We start from the raw sequence: 8,580 nt of genomic DNA, 5'->3' as shown, positions 1-8,580 counted from the left end.
ACGGGTCATAGGTTAATCGGGGTTCATGGAGTTAATTATCAATATTTAAAAATCAGAAGTCACTTTAAAAATAATCCACATTGCTGGTGTCTCTTGAGCAACTGGAAGTTCAGGCAATGTCAGACCTGCATCCCCCACAGAGGAGCTGAGCGGGGTCTCTTCCCCTTTAGGTGGGGCTTGTGGATTCTAGTCCACCCCACCCAGCGGCAAGCTTGCTCGTTGACATTCTCCATCTGACCCTGGCGAGTTTGCATCGCTGCAGAAGCAGACCCGGGGTGGAGGCATCGTGTAAACGTGGGGCAGTGTCCCTGGGAAGGAAGAGGAGCGGGGCGGTCATCATGGAGGGACGCCGTGTCAGGAAAAGGCCCACAGAAAGTAACTGCGGCTCACGCCGGGGGCTCTGCAAACAGTGTGGGTCAGGCCTCAGCGTCTCCACCCAGGGACACTCCACCACCCATCAGTCACTGTGCGGGGACGTGAATTTCCAGGCACCTCTGGCTCTGAGCCCATGCAGCAGAATGGGTGCCAGCAGCCCGAGGGCCGGCCTCTAACTAAGAGGTGCAGATGCTGCTGATGGGAGTGAAAGCTCACGGGATGTGCAAGATGGTAAACAGATCTGTCGGGAGTGGCGGGTACGGTCCACACCTGCCTCCCGAGAGCACAGAGCCTCTTTCCCAGCCTTTGCCACATGCTGGGCAAGGACTGCTCTGCAGGATGCCTTCGGATGAGTCACTGGCTCTCTCAGTGCCTCCCTTTCCTTAGGGGACAGGCCGCATAACTGGGCGGTAGCTGGGCTCGAGGGGCTGGCGCGGGAGTGGGGGCCTAACTGCCTCCAACCCGGTTTCCCTGAAGGGCTGGCACTCAGGGCTGGTGGCAGGTGGAGATGGGCAGAACCCTTGCACCTGCTGGCATAAGCTCACTTACAGAGGGGCTCTTGGGAGAAACGGGACCCCAAATCTGATGCCCAAGCATGACCCGGGAACTGGGGTATCTGGATGCCGGAAGAGGTGGCTGCAAGGAGGACAGCTGGGAGGGAAGGAGGGTCCTGGCATTGTGACTTTGATTCAGTCCCAAAGCATGAGATCAAGGAGGAATAATGGCAATTGGTGCCAAAATGGACCCCTTCCCTCCCTCCAGCCATCTTGGCATTTAAATGCTTGGCAGCCCAGGCAGTCTTGATGTGGGGTCCCTGCTACCAGCATACCGCGGTAGAGGGAGGCAACCCTGATGTCTGGGAGAACTTGTGGGCTGCTTCCCCAGGAGGAAACTGGTGAACAGGTGGTGGATGGCAGCCTCGTCCTGCGAGAACTTCAGGGTTTGAGCTAGAAGTCCCAGCTTGGCTAGCAACGCCACCGGCGATGCCTGCTCCCTGGTCAGCTCCACCAGTGGTGACAGCCTTGGAAAGTCCCCGGCTCTACCCTCTGCAGTAGCAGACCCTCTGAACCCTTGAATCTGAAGCCATCGACCCTTGAGGATGGTCAAGACCCGCAGAAGTAGGAGCATGGACCAAAGCTGGATATGCCGGGATGCCAGTGCCTGTGAACTCCAACCTCATAAGGGACTCATGTTTCCAGAAGCACTGGTGGCAAGCAACCCCCAGGCCAAACGCCACAGCAATCAAGGGCTTAGCATCTGAGTCTGACAGCCTGGGTTCAAATCCAGCTCCACCACAGGGCTGAGCTTTATGACTTAGCCTAGGTTAAGCTGCTGTAACAAATACACCCAGCTTTTTCTGAGCCTTAACATAATGGTCTTGTATCTCTTGCTCACTTCACAGCCCTAGGTCAGTGCTCACGTTAGCAGGGAAGTTCTTCTCCATTTAGAAGAACCCGGGTTTTCTCTGTCTTGTGGCTCCACCATGCCCTGAGACCTCACTGTCCTCCACGTCCAGAAAGTGGAGGAGGAAAGAACAAGGAGAAGGTAGATCCACCCTCTTAAAGACTCCAGAGAGAACGTGGTCATGTGACTGCACCCAGACGTGGTCTGGGCATGTGCTGGCCTGTGACCCTACAATCCTATCTGTGCAGGGAATGGAGAACATGGCTTTTGATGGCAACCTACCAGCGTCTTCCATGAAGTGAGTGGACGTCTTAGCTGAGAGTCTGGCTCATAGTAAACCTTTGATAAATGGGTGCCCAGTTCCTGGATTCCTGTGACCGCCTTTGCTGTTCTTGGACATATTTAGGGAGGAGAACCATGGACAGGGCTGGACACATGAAGATTTAGGGCTTTCCCCAAAACGGGACCACACTGGGATTCCATCTGGGGAAACCCGAGCTCCCTAATTACATGGCTGTGTCGGAATTCAGCTCAACCTTGTTCACATTCAGACATAAACGCTGAGTTGGCTGGCGGGTGGCAGCTATGGAGAATGTCATAGCTCCTGCTTCCCGGAGCCCTGGGTGAGGTGACCAGCCAACCCCAGGGATGACCACACAATGTCCACGTGAGCATCAGAGACCCATCCCTCAGTTCTTAGATGCACTGGGTCGCACACCTCCAGGACATGCGTTTATCACTCATCATTGTAGCTCCACTCACTTTAAGACCCAGCCACATGCGAGACCCAGAGCAAGGCGTCAACCTGAGTTTGACTAGCCCAGGCCTGGCTGCTCCTGCCTGAGAGCCTGTGCCAGGGACCCCACCCTCTGCTCAGAGACTTCCACTCCTGGTATCTCCGAACACCCTTCTGAAGCATCTGAAGCAGGGTTGTTGGCTTCAGCTTCCAGGTGAGGAATCGAGGTTTGGAGAAGGGAAGGGACCAGATCAGGGACACAGACCAGGTGTGACCATCACAATTCACTCTCTCCCCTTTTGCTCCACACCCCACAGTCCATCCGCCAGACCGGCCTGAGTGATGGTTGTCAGACAGCAAGTGGGACGTGTCTGGCTCCTGCTGGAGCTCTGCAAGTCCTCCCATTGCCCGTGGCCATCAAACCTCAGTCCTCTACTCTGCATGATACGGCCCCTCCTGTCCCGGCTGCTCCCTTTCCTCCCCGGCCCCATCCAGCCCGCTGCCTTGTTTGCTGCTCCTGGAATGCACAGGCCTTGCCCTTGCCTCGGCGCCTTCGACCTTGCCCCCTCCTCTGCCTGGTATACCCTCCACAGGCCCCATTACGCCCTTCACGAGGCTGGCTCCCTCCTGTGCAACCAGGACCCTCGGCTCTCCCCTTTCCCGTGCCAGCCCACCTTAAAGCCTTTCAACTGAAAACACCTGTGACTCTTCACTGAGGTCTTTGACCCCCAGAAGCCCCTGGGCCCAAGCAGGAGGCAGAGGGGCCAAAGGATCAAGCCCCCAACCAACGACTGACAGGAGTTGTCTACCTACCCAGACCCCTGGCCCCCAGGTGGGTGGGCTAACCCCAAGGCATGCTCTGCACCATCTCCTGGGGTTCCCAGCGGGATTGAGCCACTTGCCTGCAGCAGTGAACTGCTCACTAGGGTGGCCCCTAAATCCAACGACAGGTGTCTTTATGGGAAGAGGAGAGGATGCAAAGAGACGGGAAGATGGAGACTGAGACTGGAGGGATGTATCTACAAGCCAAAGAACAATAAGGATGGCGACAGCTGCCAGAAGCTGGGGGAGAGGCTTGGGGTGGATTCTCCTTTGGAGCCTTCAGAAGGACTCAGCCGCGGTGACACCTCTGGAACTGTTGCTTGAAGCCACTCAACTTGTGATGTATGTCCTAGCAGCAGTAGGACACTGAGACATCATCTAAGTAGCTCTGACCTTACATGCCCCAACTCACTCTCCTTGTCTCCCGAGTCCCTACTCCCCATCTGAAAATATCCAGGTGGCACTGGTGTACCTTCTGTTTCTCCATGTGGTAGTTTGACATTGTATGTACCCCAGAAAAGGCCATGTTCTTTTAACCCATTCCTGTGTGCACCCTGTTGTGGGTAGAACCTTTTGATTAGGTTGTTTCCATTGGCATGTGACCCACCTCATTCAAGGTGGGTCTTCATCAGTCCTCTTACTGGAGTCCTTTTAAGAGGATAAACACCTACAGAAGCTACGAGATGAAATTCAGAGAAGCATCCAGAAATTCTAAGAGATGCAGTTGAGAGAAAAGCAGGGGGAAGCTGAGAGAGAACCCACAGAAAACACAAAGGAAGCCAATAAAACCAGAAGCTGAAAGCAACAAAACCCGGGAGAGAAGGAACAGGAGCAGCCGGCCATGTGCCTGTCATGTGACAGGAGAACCTGGGTCCCAGCGATGCCACCAGAAAACACGGTTTTTAATAGTTAGGTCCGCCTGATCGCACATCAAGCAGAGAGACAAGTCTCTTTGTCTTGGTGAGCAGGTGAGTTTTATTCCAGAGGCACAGGTAAGGAACTGGAAGAAAAGTTTTCCAAGACCAGTCTGGAGTTAGAAGGGTGATTTGGGCTTTTAAAACCCCAACCACATAAAGAAGTGGCCAGGATCTAGAAGAAGGCAGAAGAAAAGAAAGAAAGGAATAGAAGAGGAAAAGCTGTTTGGTCAGCCTATCTGTTTTCTTGTAGCCCTTCTTTTTGTTGAATATTTATGCTTTTGATCTTGTCCTTCAAAGAGAGAAAGGTACGGATGTCAGCCCGCGGTGTTTCGTTCCTGTGTGCAGAGCAAGGGAGGATTTTATTACTGTAACAGAAAAGGAACAGAGAGCAAATTTTTGAAGTTAAATCAACAGCAAACTATTTCAATAAGGGCTTTTAGGCTTTAAACAGCTCAAGGCTGCTTGAGTGGAATGATCATAAAAAACACTTTTCTAGCTATGGAAGACGACACTGAGCATTTTCCAGCTAAAGGATTAGACTGAGTATTTTTCCTAACTATCTAGCTATCACTGGCAGCCTGTCTTCAGAGTCCAGGTTATGCTCCTGCTGATGTCTTGACTTGGACATTTTCGTGGCCTAAGAATAGTAAATTGCAAGTTAATGAATCCCTATTGCAAAAGTCAACCCATTTCCGGTATAATGCATTATGGCAGCTTTAGCAAACCAACATGCCACTAGAATATAAGTTCCAGGAAGTTAGGGCTTTGTCGGTCTTTTCTCCCCCACTCCATTCTCCCAGCCCAGGAATGGATACATGAATGAATGGTGGCACTCAGAAGAGTGGGTTTTGCAGCCAGCATCCTGGTAGCATGTGGTGGTCCTTATGCGTAGTCATAGACGTGTACAGACATCCTCATCGTAGACTATGTAGATGCCCTTATGCATATTCATTGAATGAATGAATGAGCCCAGTTCAGCGCTTCTTCTCCATTGCTCCTCGGCCCCACCCCATCTAGGACACAAATATCCATCCCCAACTCAATACTTTGGCTCTGCCTCATTCTCGTTAACCCACAGGAGGTTGGCATCAGGTTTCTCAGGACACCCTTGGGACTTGGGGTGTTCAGGCTGGAATCACTCTCGGGGTTCCCCGAGCCCAGGATCACTGGTCAGAGTGGGCTGGCTGGGCCTCCCCTGGCTGCGTGACCTCCACCTGCCAGCGCCTGCCTGCTGAGAGCCTGGCCCACTGAGAAGGACCCCGCGGGACTGTGGCTCGGCAAGGGCAGCTTTGGAAGACACTTGCCCAAAGACCACGTGTGGAGACCCCAGATTCCCCAGCGTGGCATATCGGGGCACAGCGTGCCCCGGCTCGTCTCTGCCCCACTTTGGCTCATACCAGACAGTGGGAACTAGTTTTACACACAGCCAGGGCATTTCAGCTGGCCAGGCAGGGTGGCAGGAGAAGAATGGGCTGGAAGTGAGGCTGACCTGGGTGTGAAACCTGACCCAAAGAGGTGACTTCCGGCAGGTTATTCAGCCCCCTGCATCTCGGTTACCACACCTGTCAAATGGGGGTGGTGTTTGTCAGCGCAGGCCTGTGGGGGTTTCGCTTCTCTCAATGTCTCTGACTGCCCGCCACAGAAGACGAGGCTGGGCCAGACTCAGTCCCTCCCCTCACAGCCTTCACGTGAAGACAGACGCCTGAGTGGCAACGACAACAAATGTGATGATGCTGAAGCACATCGGATGCAGGAAAAGCTGGCACTTGAGCATGCTATGGAGAGTTTGATCCCAGGGAGAGACTCCCACGCTCAGCACAGGATAAATATTTGCTGAGTGTGATGAGCAAAGGAGCGAGTGAACGGATACATGAATGAATGATAGCACTCAGAAGAAATGCAGTGGCCCAGGGGTATCAGCATGCCTGGTATCTACTCCCAGCTCTGCTTTGTGACCTTGGGGCAAGTCATTTTCCCTCTCTGGGACTAAGTTTCAGCATCTACAAAAGGCGAAGATTGGTGAAATTTGGGGCTCTGCCTCTTCCCAGCTCTGTGGCCTTGGGCAAGTGGCTGACCTTCTCTGAGCCTCTGTTTCCTGTCTGTAAAGTGGGGTTAATAAAAGGCCCTGCTACACAGGGTTGTGGTAAGGCGTTCATGAAATGGAGCTTGTCCAGGGCTCTAAATACCCAGCGGCCGCCACGACAACTTTCCAAGGGTGCACGAGCCACCCAGGCTCCATGGGGAGAAGAAACCAGTTTACAGCCACAAAAATGAGCCAGGTGGGCATTCATGCCACACAGGCCCCACCGAGTGGGAGGCGAACCTGGGAATCTCTGCCCCCACTGTGTGCTCCCCTTTGCCTCTGAGGGCCCACCCAGGCTCCCCAGAAACAGTCACCGGCAGCAAAGCTTGGGTGCAAAGTAATTGTCCTGAGGTCAGCGACACAGATGAAGGCAGAGATGCTCACGGGAAGGCCCAGGGACAGCCCGCCACACGTACTCCACAGCTCCAGGCTTTCCGGGGAGTCCGTGAGCAAGAGCATGCGGTGTTGGTGGTGGCCCTCGCCAGCCTGCTCGCGGGCAGACCAACCTGACTGAGCTCTTTGCTGGCTGCCAGTGGATCCACTTATCCAACAACAGAAGACCAGGGCTGTGACAGGCTGGATGTCAGCCCCCAGAGACGCCAACTCCTAATCCCTGGGACCTGTCAAGGTGACCTTATTTGCAAAAAGGTCTTGATATGGAGACCACCCTGGATTGTCCAAGTCAGCCCCAAATGCCACCATGGGAGTCTTTAAAAGAGAGAGGCGGAGAGATGTGACCCACACAGGGGACGAGGAACAGAGAGAGGGATTTGAAGGAGCCGGTCTTAAAAAGAGAGCGGTGCAGGGTGGGCCACGGTGGCTCAGCAGGCGAAAAAAAAAAAAAAAAAAAGGAGCGGTGCAGCCACAAGCCAGAGAATGCCAGCAGCTGGCAGAAGCTGGAAGAAGCCAGGGCCAGATTCTCCCTAGAGAATCCCAGAGGGAGCAGGGCCCTTGTGGACAGCTGGGGTTTCAGCCTTCGTTACTGATCTTGGGCTTCCGGCCTCCTGAACGGGAAGAGAGCAAATGTGTGTTGTTCTAAGCCATCCAGTTTGTGATCATTCGTTTCAGCAGCCACGGGAAACTAATGGAGAGGCATCCCGTTCCTAAATTGCTCCTTTGCTCTCTCCCCTATCCCTTGAAAACCCTGTTTCTGCCTTGGGCCCCTGACAACATCATGAGATGGCCACACTAGAGGTCTCTGGATGCTTTTGGCAGCCAGCATCCTGGTGGCACGTGTGGCCCAGAAAGGGCAGCTGTGCCCCGGGCGTCCCCGTTGATGCCTTCTTATGTTGCCACATGTTTTTCGGCAGTGCCCAAGTCCCAGTGTGCATGCTTTAGGGTGGGGCTCCCAATCCCGTCTCCACAGTAGAATCCCCTGGGGAGAGTTTTTAAAAGACCAGCACCCCACCCCCCCCCAGGGGCTCTGACTGACTTGGTCGAAGGTGGGGCCAAGGCAGCAGCTAATTTTTGAAAATTTTATATTCCTTTGTCTTTGAAAAATCAATAAATAAATCCACTTTATTTTTAGAGTAGTTTTGGGTTTGCGGAAACATTGCACAGAAAAGAGTCCCCATAAATCACCCAACACACACACAGAGTTTCCCCTGTTACTGACCTCTCGCATTACTGTGGGAGCTTTGTCACCACTACGGGCATACTCTTAGTAACTGAAGTCCATCGTTTGTGTTAGGGCCACTGTGTGTGTATACAGTCCTGTGGGCTTTGAAAAATATGTAATGTCACGTATCCACCGTCATGCTGTCATACACGAGAAATCCACCGCCCTGAAAATGCCTGTGTGCTCATTTTTAGAAGCTCCCCCCACCCCCATGGTGCTAACTGCGGCCAGAGCTGAGGACCACTGTCAGGGGTAGGGGCGGGAAGGATCCAGAAGGCAGGGTCTGAGTTCTAGGGGACCATCCAGCCCTGTTTGCCCAGGACTGAGGGGGCTCGCAGGATGCAGGAATTTCAGAGCTGAAATCAGGACAGTTCCGGGCAAACCGGGATGAGTTGGGCACCTTAAATTCTCCCCAAACCAATGGGATTATATCCCAGCCACATCCCTTTCCTGGCCACTTCTGGGAGCTCAAGACCCCTGAGACCCTCTGCTCCAAGCAGAGGCCCATGGGCAGCTGCTCCTGGCCTTGGATGTCAGGAAAAAGGGTCGGGCTTCAGGTGGGCACTGGGGGAGGGTGGGCAGAGACCCTGGGCTCAGCCCTGGGGCGGGTGTTGGCTAGGATTGG

At 53.8% G+C, this 8,580-nt stretch overlaps 1 long non-coding RNA gene across 4 annotated transcripts in view; it reads right to left on the bottom strand.

Annotated features, from left to right (window-relative positions):
- Nucleotides 1–4,307: 4,307 nt before the first annotated feature.
- LOC143666799 (uncharacterized) overlaps nucleotides 4,308–8,580 on the bottom strand; it is a 42,215-nt gene continuing 37,942 nt past the window's right edge. For 2 of the 4 annotated variants that reach the window (XR_013167729.1, XR_013167732.1), the window contains one exon: nucleotides 4,308–4,589. This is a non-coding gene — a long non-coding RNA (uncharacterized LOC143666799). Of the gene's footprint in view, nucleotides 4,620–7,953; nucleotides 8,058–8,580 lie in introns of those variants that run through there. The other 2 variants (XR_013167730.1, XR_013167731.1) reach the window with 2 other exon arrangements.

This window comes from Tamandua tetradactyla, chromosome 23 (genome assembly GCF_023851605.1).
Source record: "Tamandua tetradactyla isolate mTamTet1 chromosome 23, mTamTet1.pri, whole genome shotgun sequence".
Classification (NCBI taxonomy): Eukaryota; Metazoa; Chordata; class Mammalia; order Pilosa; family Myrmecophagidae; genus Tamandua; species Tamandua tetradactyla.
The sequence above is the reverse complement of the archived record's forward strand: the minus strand, read 5'-3'. Positions and strand labels throughout refer to the sequence as shown.